Below are 15,187 nucleotides of genomic sequence, written 5' to 3' on the forward strand. Positions count from 1 at the left end.
CACCCTACCTCATGGCTGTGGCAGTTACCCGGGCCGGTAGGGGCATTTTGGACGCGGTGCAGCCATGCATCATGGTCCAGATTAGCGCTAGTCTGGCACCTTGGGCGCTCCATACGCCGGAGGCCCCTTGCTTGGGACGAGGCAGGGGGCCCGGGTTCGATGCTGCCTTGCTTGGTTATTATGGCAGGCGGCGGAGGTGGTGGTGTAGCCTGGTCTTGGATGCTGCCTTGCTTGGTTATCATGGCAGGCGGCGGAGGTGGTGGTGTAGCCTGGTCTTGGATGCTGCCTTGCTTGGTTATTATGGCAGGCGGCGGAGGTGGTGGTGTAGCCTGGTCTTGGATGCTGCCTTGCTTGGTTATCACGGCGGGCGGTGGAGGTGGTGGTGTAGCCTGGTCTTGGATGCTGCCTTGCTTGGTTATCACGGTGGGCAGTGAAGGTGGTGATGTAGCTTTGGTCTTGGCCCGGGTACCAGTCCTTGTTGTATACATACATAAATATTGTTAATAAAGCTGCGGCCTTTTTCATTCCATATCTGTGTCTGTCGCTATTCCATGGAATTTGAGAACATGTGCGGATAGGGTTATCGGGTCAATTGGAGGAAGTGGGAGCGGTACAATTATGGGGAGTGGCTGGGACGCAGACGGGACGACATTACAGTCGCGACTGCAAGAGTTACTACTCTGTACTTCGTTTTCTTTACCTTTAGGGCACAGGAGTCTCTCTGGGATCTGGAATCAAAATGTTTTTTCCTCTTTCCTATCTCCCAGGGACACAGTAACTCAGCAACAGCAGTGTCATGGTTTCTGGGACTGTTCCCCTTGAGGGCAGGCTGACTCCACCACAAATGCTTTTGGGGCTTGACAGAGCTGACAGCCCGCACTTCTGCCTCTTGCAAAAGATTCCTGCCTTCTGCTCACTTCCCCATGTGGAAAACTCTTTCTCCCAGAGCAAATCCTTGTTCCACTGATGTCATTATAAAAGAGTGCCACTTTTTAAAATCTTTCCTTTCCCTGGACCTGTCACTCTCAGCCTTCCTGGTGACAGGGCAGAGGTGTCAGCCACTTTTATTTAATTTTCCTTATATTTTAAAAATGTATTTATTTATTTATTGAGTTTTATACACCGTAGTTCGATTTCGCCTTCACAGCGGTTTACAAAGTATCGATTCTCTGTAGTTAAACATTATAGACAATTAAAACATTTGTTAAAATGCCTAATCGGTCCAAATAGTCAATATTATTCTTGTGGCGGTTTTCATATATATGCTGGCTCCTTCTAGTGAAGTCAAATTGGTGTAGTGTCATTAAGGGTCTGGTACGCGTTTGTAAACAACCAAGTTTTTAGCTCTTTTTGGAAAGTTTTTAGGTTTTGTTGCGTTCTCAGTTCTGTTGGAAGGGAGTTCCACAGTTCGGGGCTTCCAAGGGATATGGCTCTTTTCCTAGTTGTTATGAGTTGGTGACGGGTTGGTGGGATTTTTAGTAGGCTTTTGTTCATTGATCGGAGAATTCTGTTTGGAGAGTGGAGTTTTATGGAAGCGCTGAGCCAGTTTGTTTGTTTTTCATATATTATTTTGTGAATTATTGATAATATTTTGTATTCCACTCTGTATTTTATTGGGAGCCAGTGTAGGGTTGGAGTAATGTGGTCGAATTTTCTTGTTCCTGTGAGTATTCTGGCGGCTGTATTTTTAACATTTGTAGCGGTTGTATGGTGGTGAGAGGTAAGTTGAACAGAAATGAGTTGCAGTAGTCTAGGTTGGAGAAGATGAGTAGTTGGAGTACTGTCTGAAAACAAGGCTCCAGGGGCTAGTCACCTTCCTTTTTAGTGGTCCTACACTACGCCAATTACTGACAAAAACCAAGAGGCTAACACCCCACCCCCCAAGTGCTTTTGAGCTGTGCAATACACATACAGCATGCCTGCAGGAAAACCTGCACTGGATCCCTGCTTAGATTGGAGTCCCAGCACAGAGGCTTTCCCTGGCCACATAAACTTATCAAACCAGCCTTACACAAATGATGAGGGCTAGCACTGGTCATCCCAACACTCACGGATCGATACTGTAAGACCGCGGGAGAGCGGACGAACGCCCGCTCTCCCGGCGCACGCACCGGCCCTTCGCCGGTGCGAGCGATCCAGTATTCAAATGAGGTGACACGGTGCAAACGAGGAAAAGGAGGCGCTAGGGACACTAGCGCGTCCCTAGCGCCTCCTTTTGGCTCGGAGCGGCGGCTGTCAGCGGGTTTGACAGCCGACGCTCAATTTTGCCGGCGTCGGTTCTCGAGCCCGCTGACAGCCACGGGCTCGGAAACCGGACGCCGGCAAAATTGAGCGTCCGGTTTTCGGCCCGACAGCCGCGGGCCGACTTCAAATTTTTTTTTTTTTTTAACTTTTTTTTTACTTTTGGGGACCTCCGACTTAATATCGCTATGATATTAAGTCGGAGGGTGCACAGAAAAGCAGTTTTTACTGCTTTTCTGTGCACTTTCCTGGCGCCGGAAGAAATTAGCGCCGACCTTTGGGTCGGCGCTAATTTCTTAGAGTAAAATGTGCGGCTTGGCTGCACATTTTACTTACTGGATCCCGCGCGCATACCTAATAGGGCCATCAACATGCATTTGCATGTTGAGGGTGCTATTAGGTGCCGCGGGTGGGCCGCGTGTTTTCCTCCCCTTACTGAATAAGGGGTAAGGGAAAACACGCGTCCAGAGCAGGCTGACAGTGCGCTCCGACGGAGCACACTTTACTGTATCGACCTGTCAGTCTGTTGCAAACATTTACTATTTTTCCTGGACTTGCTTACCAGGATTCACTTTTCACTGCAGGACCCTCTCACACAGCTGAGCAGCAGTGGCTATCCCAGCATCCCTTGCTGCAGTCCCTGTTGTGCTTCCTGCCAGGATGTGCCTCTATTTCTCCCAAGGAGGAGGGGGCTGTGCATTCTATCACTGAGGGTCTGTGGGAGCTTATCACTCCTTTATGAACTTGGTAAGTGCTGTCTGTTGCTTCTTTTTCCCTTCCCTTTGTTTTAATCTATCTTAGTACCATTTTAGTTTGATTCTTTTTTACTTTTGTGCCTGCCCCTTTAAGAGACCAGGCTATGACATCATCATTGCTGGGTTGCTAAAGTAAAATTAAACAAGCAGCTCTGTGGAGGGGGCAGGGTGGGAGAGACAGCACCCAAACAAAAGAGCAGCATGGTGTCTCTGCCTTGTCCTGCCCCTGCAGCAGCCCAGGTAACCTGCTGATGAAGGGTGGGAATCATTGAGGAGATGGCTGCACCAAGCCTGCAGAGAAGGGCAGCTGGCTGAGGAGGAACCTGCTGGGGAGTGCAGGGATGGAAAGAGGAACTGGGAGGGGAACAGAGAAGGACAGCTCAGTGGGAAAATGAGAAGCAGGGCATCCTAAGCAGATGTAGGGAGTGGGGCTGGAAGCGGGGAATTAAACCCCCCTCCCTCCAAATATAAACTTCAAAGTATGCCCAAGCAGGAGGGGGAGAATTAAAAGTGTAGACGGAGTAAAAAGGGGCGTGGGGAGAGGCGATTAAGAGAATGAGAGAAAAGGGAGGTTGAGAGAGTGATGGTGACAGAAGAGGCTGGGGGAAGAGACTGTGATGTGCATGGGATGGAGCAGGAAGGAGGAAACTGGTGAGGATGAGCTGGGATTGGGGAAAATAATTAATTGAGGGACTATGAATGCTTCCCTGGCTTTTGTTTTGACCACATGAGCCTGTCCCATATCCACATTACCTGCTCCTCTCTGGACATTTAAATACAGCTGATCAGTCGCACTCACAACCCACCTTCTTCTGTTTTTTTCTTTTTTGGGCTGAGAAGTTCTGTAATTTGTGTTGAGTTCAATACCCTTAATCATTTTCAAAAGTTGGTTCCAATAGTGAGGTCCAGCACCCGGCAGGCAAGTTACCAAGCGATCCCCACGTCCACCAGCCACCCGACTATCTCCATTCCTAATGATCAAATCATCAGCTACAAAAGCCACCCTGACCCTTCCCTCCTGGGGACGTATCCTCAGTGTGAGGGGATAATGCATCACCTTGAGGGCAGGTCCTAGCTACAGGATCACTTCCTGGCATAGTAAGGTGAAGCTCTCTTTCCAGGTGACCTTTCTCTTTTCAGCAGCAGATAAAAACCACCATTACATCTGTGTTTTAAAACTGAGGGCTCTGTGTGGGTTTAAACCACTCCTCAGTTCAGCTGATTTTCGCTCAGTTGTCCAGGCTTTAATTATGCCCCTCCAGAATTAATGTAATGTGAGCTATTTGGGTCTTCCTGCCTACATGCTAAAAGCCTTTCACCATCTTCAAAATGCTACAACTCGTCTTATTACTGGTACACACAATCGCAAGCATATTACATCTGTTTTGGCTAAGTTACACTGGCTTCCAGTTCAATGGCGGGTGAAGTTTAAGATTGCTGTCATGGTGCACAATCTTCTTCAGCTCCACTCCTTTCCCTGGGCTAATGCATTACTGAAAATTTACACTCCTACTAGAAATTTGCGTTCTCCCTTTAGTCTCTGTTTGCAATATGTGTTTTTATGCGATTAGGTACAAATCTTTGTAAATCGCTCAGCCTTATGCACCGAGCGATTCATACATTGTTAATAATGATAAAAATAAGGCAGCACAGGATTGACTGAGTGGAGGTGCGATTGCTGTACGATGTCCCTGAAGGTCTCCTCTATATACCTCTCTGTCTCCATTATCTCCTCCAGGTCTGGGAGGAGGGAGAGTGACAGAGCTAGAAGTGACAGGGGGGAGAGGGATAGTGAGGATGGGTGACAAAGTCATAGGTAATGAAGGGGAAGAGGGAGGGTAACAGAGTCAGACGTAGTGATGGGGGAGGGAGAGAATGAGAGCCGGAGGTATGATGGGGTGGAGGATTGAGAGAAAGCCAGAGGGAGATTGGGAAGGAGGAGGGTTTGAAAGATGGACATGCAGGAGGGAGTTAGTCTTGGAGGGGTATAGGGAGAGTTGTGTGTGAGATCCAGCAGGGGTAATGGAGGATGGTGTAGGAGAGAGAGACAAAGAGAGAAACATAGAAATGACGGCAGAAGACTAGCTGTGTACATCCAGGAGTGCTGTAGACTGATTAGCACCAGCATCCAGAACCATCAGGTAACTAAGATCCCCCCTCAGTTTAATGTCTGACTGCGCCACGATTAATCAGAAAGTTCAGGTCCTGCTAACAAGATCAGATTTCTGCTTTCCTCTCGCTGACACCATCACTGCATTGTGTTGTGAGCAGAGAGCCTGGGCTGTGCAGACCTGGGAGCTACAGTCAGGGAGAGGCTGAGCTCAGACAGGAAAAGAGAGAAAAAATGCAGTACAGAGAGGATCAGGGGCGAGAGACAGACATTTCATGCATCATTCATTCTACCAGCAGTAAAGCCAATCCAAGGACGGGGAAATACTGTGAAGTGTAGGAAGTGTGTAATTAAGATGTCTGGTAGCAGAATCACACCCCCATCCTCTCTTTTCTTTATCCCCCCTTCTAAAGCCCCTTTCACTCCATTTTTTCACTTGCTCTTCCCCTGATCCACTTTCCAAAGCCCCCTTAACCCTCTCACCCTCTCTCCTTCACTTCTTCCCACATCTAATCCCCTCACTCACCCTGGCTCCCCCCCCCCATAAACCCCTTGGTCGTTCAAATTATTTGCCCCTCCCAAGCTCCTCACTCACCCTGATACTCTCCATGGTTTATTCACTCCTCCCAGACCCCTCACTCACCCTGATACTCTCCATGGTTTATTCACTCCTCCCAGACCCCTCACTCACCCTGATACTCTCCATGGTTTATTCACTCCTCCCAGACCCCTCACTCACCCTGATACTCTCCATGGTTTATTCACTCCTCCCAGACCCCTCACTCACCCTGATACTCTCCATGGTTTATTCACTCCTCCCAGACCCCTCACTCACCCTGATACTCTCCATGGTTTATTCTCTCCTCCCAGACCCCTCACTCACCCTGATACATTAGCTTCCTCCCTTCTTCCACCACACAAACCCTCACTACTCTCATCCCCAGTTCACTTCCCCATTTCTCTTGGTTCACTCTCCAATCAGTTTGTTCTCTTCCCTCCAGCCCACAATCTCAGGTTAACACTTTACAAGACCTCCCCATGCCCATGGACCCCCTCACTCAGAGGGTACTATCGGCAAACCAGGAAGAGGGATAGGACAGTGACTCTGCAGTGTTCTTGATACATCCTCCCGCCTCCTTTACTGCACCTGAGCATCCTGCTTTGAACCAAGGGGGTCAAACTGCACCATTCAGGTCTCAGAGGAGGAGAGAGGAGGATGCACTGTAGGATCTGCAAGGCCTCAGTCCTCCTCCTCCTATTTGTCCAATAGGAGCCAGTGAGTGAGGAGATCCAGGGGAGGAGGGGAGCGGGAAGATTGTGCTGTCCATTGCCACCAATATGTCTCTTCGGGGGCAGGCAGGTGGGCGAGTAAGGGGTTAATGCAGAGCTGGAGAGCACAGCCTGAGAGAGAGAGAGAGAGGGGTAGAGCTGGAGAGCAGTGTGTGAGAGAGAGGGGCAGAGCTGGAGAGCACAGCATGAGAGAGAGAGAGGGGTAGAGCTGGAGAGCAGAGCGTGAGAGAGGCAGAGCTGGACAGCAGTGTGTGAGAGAGAGGGGCAGAGCTGGAGAGCACAGCGTGAGAGAGAGGGGCAGAGCTGGAGAGCACAGCCTGAGAGAGAGAGAGGGGCAGAGCTGGAGAGCACAGCGTGAGAGAGAGAGGGGTAGAGCTGGAGAGCACAGCATGAGAGAGAGGGGCAGAGCTGGAGAGCACAGCGTGAAAGAGAGAGAGAGAGGGGTAGAGCTGGAGAGCAGAGGGTGAGAGAGAGAGGGGCAGAGCTGGAGAGCACAGCCTGAGAGAGAGAGAGAGGTAGAGCTGGAGAGCAGAGGGTGAGAGAGAGAGGGGCAGAGCTGGAGAGCACAGCCTGAGAGAGAGAGAGAGGTAGAGCTGGAGAGCAGAGCGTGAGAGAGGCAGAGCTGGACAGCAGTGTGTGAGAGAGAGGGGCAGAGCTGGAGAGCACAGCGTGAGAGAGAGGGGCAGAGCTGGAGAGCACAGCCTGAGAGAGAGAGAGGGGTAGAGCTGGAGAGCAGAGCGTGAGAGAGAGAGGGGGGCAGAGCTGGAGAGCACAGCATGAGAGAGAGGGGCAGAGCTGGAGAGCACAGCATGAGAGAGAGGGGCAGAGCTGGAGAACACAGCGTGAAAGAGAGAGGGGCAGAGCTGGAGAGCACAGCATGAGAAGGGAGGAGCTTGAGGGTGCAGAATGAGAGGGAAGGAATCAAGTTCCATACAGGCAGAGCTGGAGACTACCAGGGAGGGGCGCAGTTCAGGTTGCACGCTGGTGATGCAGGCATGGGGCAACTTTCCTCTTTATTATATTCAGATTATTTTAATTAATTTGTACTGATCTGAATTCAGTTGCTCCTCTCCCCTCCCCTCCCCATCAGCCTCACATGGTCTCTCCCCCCCTCTTGTGATGTTATGATGACAGGAGGTGACATAATAAAAGGCAAAGCTGCCAGGGTCACTATAATTCCAAAGGATGGCAGCAAGCAGGGAGCATTTCTGCTGATTGGGGCTCTGGATAGCAAGAGACCAAAGGACCTGAAGCTTCTGGAAATAAACCACAAGCGAGAGGAGAAAGGGAAGGAACAATGACTCAACATGGAAATGAACTACAAGCGAGAGGAGAAAGGGGAGAAGGATTGCAGCACAGAACAACTCTACCTGGAACTGAATATTGTAACAACTCCTCCCACCCCTCCTTCCAATGCTCCCTCTGCTCTCCCTCCTCTCCCCTCCTTCCTCTCTCATCAATCTCCCTGCCTTATCTCCTGCTCTCCCCCTTCCATGTTACTTTTTCTCCTTTACTCTTTCCTCTCTGCCCACTTGCCTTTCCCTGTACGTCTGGACTGATCCTAACCGGATCAGTCCAGACTCCTGGGTTATGCCCCCGCACCAGCAGGTGGAAACAGAGCAAAACTTGTCAGGCTCCACTATATATACCAGGGTGCCGCCCACAGCCTGTCAGTATTTCTGTTTCCAGCAGGTGGTTCGGGTGCATAGCTCACAGCCTTTGCTGTTCTCTACGTTTCCTCTCCTTTCTCTATCTTGTTTATGCTTCCCCTTTCCCTCACTTCTCCTTTTAGCAAAACACTTTTAGTGGTTAATATTATTTCCCTCCCATGTAAAATTCCCTTTTATTACCATTAGAGTCATTGCTGCTGAGGATCCTGAGGGAGACAGAGCTGGGGGTTAATAGGGACAGACAGGGAAGTTTGTAAAGCTAAGGAAGGGCAGCCAGTTGTACAGACTGAGCTGATCTGATCAGCACCCTCACCCCTGACTGAGACAGGAGCAGCATTCAGCTCTGCAAAAAGGTTCACTTAAAAACCAGTTGGAGTTACTGGGAAATTCCTCTTCTTCTTCCCCTGCTTGTAATGCAGTTTATTTAAAATCCTTTGGGTTCACTGTTCTGCCTTCATAACAAGCTCTGTCTATTAGCCCTGTGGATCCTAGGTAAGTGAGTTTTTCAGTGATTCTTGTATTGTTTGGATGTGCAGTCTTTATTTGTCTGGATACTGTGAAAGCCCAGGTTTAGGGAGTCACAATGTCCTCAGAAAGCCCTCATGAAGGAGCAGGTGGTAGGGTACTTGGGAAACGCAGTTGGTGGGTGAGAGGTTGTCAGGAGAGAGGCACAAGTGCAGGAGCAGGCAAGGCCTCTGCAATGCTTGCTAGGACCTTCAAGATCCAAGCAAGTGAGCAAGGGTTTAACCTCCAAGTGTCAGCTGATGCAGCTTTTGCTTTCCTTCTGGGTGGGAGGCTGCAGGAAGGAGCCAAGGATGAGGCAGGAGCTCTTGTGCCACTCTCCAATCCTTATGAATATTTAAATCAAGAATAAGGGGGAGGGATGAACCAAAGCTGTGGCAGCAGATCCTGCTCGCTCCTGTGGTGAACATTTGATTATGGGGGGGAGGGGGAGGAGTCAGAGGCACGGAGCAAAAGTTCCCACCATGAAGCTCAGGTTTGGGGCTCTGGCAGTGGCTGCCAGGGACTGAGCTGTGGGTCTCATCTGGGTCTGGATGTTTCCCAGCCTTGACCTAAATAATCAAAGTATGCAAGGTCTGGCCAGTCCCATGTGAATTTTGACCTGGAGGTTTGCTGTGATAAGGAATGCAAAAGTACACATCTAGATTTGCTTCGTTTATTGCCCCCTCAAAAATACCCCTGCCTGCTTTTTCTGAGGGAACGTAGTTAAAGGAAAACTCTGCATATAGTTTTCTCCCCTGTCCGAACTCCAAACCAGAAATATTTACAAAACTATCTGGGTAAAAGTCCATGCCTTGCTATATGCTCCTACTTTTACTTGTGTAGAGGATGGACAGTAATCAAACAGCCCATTTCTGTGGATAAAAGTGTTTTACCCCTGGAAATGGCTTTCATTATTGTCCTCCCTGTATATAATGGTGATGTGCGTTCAATCTTACACATTTTAAAGTCTGAACCTTTCTTTAACAGATAAAGAAGAAGACCGAACGACTGTACCCCCTCCCCTCCCCCTTGACTGACTGTACCCCCTCCTCTCGACTGACTGTACGCCCTCCCCCTTGACTGACTGTACCCCCTCCCCTCCCCTTGACTGACTCCCATCCCCAGACCTTATTCTCCCCTTACCCTATTCCCACCCCTGTAACCCCCTCCCCTGCCCCCATTCCTCCTTCCCCGTGTGAATGTGCATGAATGTGTTCCCTCACCTTCCACCACCCTCCCACTCCCTTGCCCCTTCCATCCTTGACGCCCTTCCCTTTTCCCTCCATCAATCCCATTTCAGACCCCGGTAAGTTACAGCTACAGTCTGTCCGGTTTTTAAAAATTACCCATCTTCTCCCAAATATTCCTGAAAAGTATTGTCCTATCTCACGTTTGCCTGTCTTGTCCAAAATGTTTAAAAAAGTAGTTCAAGGTCATCTCTGGGGCTTTCTGGAGAAGATGTTAGTGTTTCATGCTAAACATGCAGGTTGCAGGAAGTGCTTCAGCATGCAGACAGCACTCACTGTCCCTTGATGCAGCCCTATAGGATTTCCCTCTTCTTTGTCAGCCCTGGTTATGACTTTGTTACTAGTTTTAACAGGATGCATTCATTACGGCCATTTATTTATAGCAGGGAATTCTGTTTATTTTATTCTTTGTACATTGCATTGATTTCCTTTTGTAAGATTTTGTGATTAATCAAGCTAATAAATCATAATCATAATTAAACAGAAAACATGACAAACAATCCAACAGGAAATCAGTAACAGAGAAATGAACAAAACTCACAATCTCCAGAGCAAAATAAAAATAATCTGAGTGAAATTAAACTTCACAGGCTCTTTCAAAGAGCCAAGTTTTGAGGCTTTTCCTAGAAATCCTGAATTCTTTCTCATTGTGTAAAGAGAGAGGAAGAGTATTCCAAAATATGCAGCTAAATAGGAAAACCGCCTCTCTCTTGCATGCTCCAGACAAATTTCTCTAGGAGAGGGAACTGGAAGTAATGCAGGCTCATCAGGAAGTAAGAGAGGCCATGATACGTGGCCATCATAGCCTGCAAATTAGCCTAGGAAAATAAAAACAAATCTTTGTGCTAGAAGAGAAGTGAGGAGCAAAACTTAATGAGTTATCAAACTTAACTCCTAATAAGTAACACTATTTCTTAACTGAATAGAAGGACCTGCCATCGGCGGGGAAGGAAGTGAATTTAATCTACATTTTTAGTAAAACAAATGCCCTCCGAGTTTCCTGGGTTTACCTTTATCTTCTTCTCCCCTATCAATCCCCTCCCCTTGCAGGTGATGAGAGAGAGGAAGGTGAATAGAGACATTATTGATAAATATGTATTAATAATGCATCTAAATGGCAGATGAAATTTAATGAGGGCGAGCAATCCATTCTTTGGGATTCTGCTGACCTGGATTGGCCACTCTCGCAGGCAGGATGCTGGGATTGATGGACCTTTGCTCTGATCCAGAATGTTTCAATGAGGGTTTCCATTTTATATGTCTGGCATGTCCTGTTTTTCCGATAGGAGGTGTGGATTAGGGTTTCAGGAGGGATGTGTTTGGCTTGTCCTGTTCCTTCCCAGGTACGGTGCTGCTGGTTCGGTTTTGGGAGTTAGTGTGTTTGCCGTATGGGTTCTGAGTGTCTTTTCTGCAGGCTTTTATGTGACTCGCCAAAGTTTCTGGCAGTGAAAGGTGTCTGTGCGTCTGTGTTACTGAGGAGACACCAGAAGTGGAACTTTGTTTTGCACGGCGAGTTAGTGAGGGCCTGTCTCTCCCAGCTTGACATCATCACGAAAGGCTGGCGCAGGGTGACGCATGTTAGCGGGCGACGGGGGACATTTTGGGCCCTGCCTCAGTGGATGATATCGGACAAGGGAGGCAGCTGAGAGGATCGGTCCCACAGCGGCAGGAGGTTTTGTGGTGCACGAGCAACTTTGGCGGTCACCCCGCGCCTCTTTGTCAACAGGACGACTTAACCCTCCCAACTGAAATTTGAAGATGAAACAGAAAAGGGAGAAGAAGAGATTTCCCTCCTGTGGGCTCGTCATACCCCAGCGCGCATTGCCGAAAGGCGTCAGATGCAGAGCAAAGTGTGCCTTCTGGCCTTATGAGAAGCTTTAGTGTTCCAGAGTGCGATGACGCTGCGGAACACCGCCGCCCATGCAAAAGGTCATCATTCAACCTGACGCTAGCAGGTTCTGGAGTGGAGTCGTAGCCTAGTGGTCAGAGCAATGGGCCCTGAACCAGCGAAACCACGATTCAGTTCCCCCTCAGGGATTGCTTAGGCAAATTACCTCTCTCTCCAACAACAATAAATGCAGGGAATACCCTTTTTGGGATTTTTTCAAAAGGCAGATATTGGGCTCCATTTGACCAGCTAAATTTAGTATTAGCCAGGAAAATTGCAGACTTTGAAAATCCCAACCTCTGAGCGAGAAGAGAAAGGGGAGGAGCATTGACTAAACATGGAAATGAACTACAAGCGAGAGGAGAAAGGGGAGGAGCATTGACTAAACATGGAAATGAACTACAAGCGAGAGGAGAAAGGGGAGGAGCATTGACTAAACATGGAAATGAACTACAAGCGAGAGGAGAAAGGGGAGGAGCATTGACTAAACATGGAAATGAACTACAAGCGAGAGGAGAAAGGGGAGGAGCATTGACTAAACATAGAAATGAACTACAAGCGAGAGGAGAAAGGGGAGGAGCATTGACTAAACATGGAAATGAACTACAAGCGAAAGGAGAGAGGGAAGTTGGATTGACTAAACATAGAAATGAACTACAAGCGAGAGGAGAAAGGGGAGGAGCATTGACTAAACATGGAAATGAACTACAAGCGAAAGGAGAGAGGGAAGTTGGATTGACTAAACATAGAAATGAACTACAAGCGAGAGGAGAAAGGGGAGGAGCATTGACTAAACATAGAAATGAACTACAAGCGAGAGGAGAAAGGGGAGGAGCATTGACTAAACATAGAAATGAACTACAAGTGAGAGGAGAAAGGGGAGGAGGATTGCAGCACAGAACAACTCTACCTGGAACTGAATATTGTAACAACTCCTCCCACCCCTCCTTCCAATGCTCCCTCTGCTCTCCCTCCTCTCCCCTCCTCCCTCTCTCATCAATCTCCCTGCCTTATCTCCTGCTCTCCCCCTTCCATTTTGCTTTTTCTCCTTTACTCTTTCCTCTCTGAACACTTGCCTTTCCCTGTACGTACCGGATCAGTCCAGACTCCTGGGTTATGCCCCCGCACCAGCAGGTGGAAACAGAGCAAAACTTGTCAGGCTCCACTATATATACCAGGGTGCCGCCCACAGCCTGTCAGTATTTCTGTTTCCAGCAGGTGGTTCGGGTGCATAGCTCACAGCCTGGTTTAGGAGTTTTTAGGGTTGAAACCCTTGGGAGGTAGATAGCTAGGTTTTTTAGGCTGTCTCTCCTTGCTCCTTGTTAATTAAGTTTAAAAAAAAAAAAAAGAAAGAAAGGGCTTGTTTTTTCTTCTTTCTTGCAGCTGCCGGTTGGAGCTCCCAGGAGGTTGCTAGGCCCTGAGAGGGCCATCCCTCCTGGTTGAGCGTGCTGCTGGTGCTCGGGGTCGAGGATCCCACCCGACATAGCCCAGCCGGGGTGATACCGGGGAGCCCGGATCACTCACCCCAGACGGCCCCTCCTTCAGGACCCAGCGAGGGACAGCTCCGGTGAGTGCTTCCGTATAAAAAAAAAAGTAAATAAATAAAACTGACTTTTTCCTCCTCGCTGCGGCTCCCCTACTCGACTGTTTTTTTGTTTTTTCGCCGCTCTCCCTTCGCGTCGCGCGGTTCGCGGGTTTTTTTTTCTGCGTTTACATTAACTCGGCAAGGCAGGCATTGCCACGTGGCGCGGCCAGCGTGCACCTCTCCCGGGATGGGCTGTGCTCGGCCTGCATCTCGGGGGGGGAGGGTTCCTCGGGGACGCTCCGGGGGCTCGTGCTTCGCCAGACCTCCATCGCGATCGCGGTGGGGGCTTGCTCCACGGGGGTCTCTACTGGGACGAAGGGGAGCGCGGGCGCTGCCGCCATTTTGTCTTCGGCTCCCGCGGGGTCCAGCCCTGTGGGGGAGGGATCCAGGGATTCTCCCCCCTCCCTCTCACCACAACGCCCCGCGGCCAGTCCAGCCCCCCCCCCCCCCGCAGGGGGGGGGGCACGACTCCGAATCGGACTCGGCAGGATCAGCTACCTCGTTTTCTTCGGAATTCATCTTGGCCATGCAAGAGCCTCGGGGGACCCAAGGACGGAGGACCTGCCGGGCCCCCCTAGGGCCAAACGTCCACTGCGGGCTGGTCCACCCAGAGAGGACATGGTTACGTCGGACTCCTCAGAGGACTCGGAGGATCTGGAGTCCCCGTCCCCGTCCCCGCCCCCAACAGTCTGACGGCGACGACCCGAGGGTACTTCGTCTCTTCCGCAGGGACGAGTTGGCCCCCCTCATCCCCGCCATCCTGGAGGAGCTGGGGTTCCCCCGGGGGGGGCAACATGGATCCAGTCTTGTTGGGCCTCAGCGGACCTCCCACTACTTTTCCTTTTCATTTCTCCTCCATGGATCTGCTCTTCAGAGAGTGGGATACCCCGGACCTGGGCCTGAAGGTCTCCAAGGCCATGGACAAGCTATATCCCTTGCCGGAAGAAGCATTGGAGATGCTGAGGGTCGCAACGGTGGACGCGTCGGTTGCAGCGGTGACGAAGCAGACGACCGTCCCGGTCACGGGTGCGACGGCCCTGAAGGATCTTCAGGATCGGAAGCTGGAGGTGCAGCTAAAGAAGATTTTCGAAGCCTCGGCACTGGGAGCGCGCGCCGCTATCTGCAGTAACTTCGCGCTGCGGGCCGGTCTCCGGTGGGTGCAGCAGCTTATGGCCAACGAGGGCCTCTCGGAGGAAGAAGCTAGACAGGCCGGGCGGTTGGAAGCTGTCGTGGCATATAGCGCGGACGCTCTCCATGATCTCCTCAGGACCTCGGCTCGGTCTATGGTGTCCGCTGTCTCAGCCAGACGTCTTCTATGGTTGAGGAACTGGGCGGCGGATGGCGCCTCCAAGATTCGCCTGGGCTGTCTCCCCTTTAAGGGCTGGCTTTTGTTTGGCAAGGAACTGGACGACATGATTCAGCTTCTGGGTGAGAAGCGCGGATACCGGCTTCCGGAGGACAGGGCACGTTCCAAGGGGTACTACCCCTCGCGCTCCCGCTATCGGAACAGCCGCAAACCCAGGCCTTCGCGTACGAGCTCCTCCGCCCCCTCCCTCCTATCGCTCTGGAGGCGGTAGACAGCAGTCGCAGTCCTTTCGTGGGAGACGTTTTGGCAGACCCGCTTCCTCCTCTACCACACCGGGCGGCAAGTCAAACCAATGATGTCCGGCCGGTCCATCCCTCGATTCCACCGGTAGGGGGCAGGCTGTCCCTATTTTTCGAGGCTTGGACCACAATCACAACGGACCAGTGGGTCCTTTCCGTGATAAGACACTTTCCTTTCCCTCTCTTCTCCTTTTAGGAAAACACTTTTAGTGGTTAATATTATTTCCCTCCCATGTAAAATTCCCTTTTATTACCATTAGAGTCATTGCTGCTGAGGATCCTGAGGGAGACA

At 50.4% G+C, this 15,187-nt stretch overlaps 1 protein-coding gene across 1 annotated transcript in view; it reads left to right on the forward strand.

Annotated features, from left to right (window-relative positions):
- The window catches only part of LOC115085947 (oocyte zinc finger protein XlCOF6-like), a 1,095,473-nt gene that overhangs the window by 301,879 nt on the left and 778,407 nt on the right, over window positions 1–15,187 (forward strand). The gene's annotated exons all lie outside the window — the stretch shown is intronic.

The sequence above is a fragment of the Rhinatrema bivittatum genome, chromosome 2 (assembly GCF_901001135.1).
Source record: "Rhinatrema bivittatum chromosome 2, aRhiBiv1.1, whole genome shotgun sequence".
NCBI classification, from domain to species: Eukaryota; Metazoa; Chordata; class Amphibia; order Gymnophiona; family Rhinatrematidae; genus Rhinatrema; species Rhinatrema bivittatum.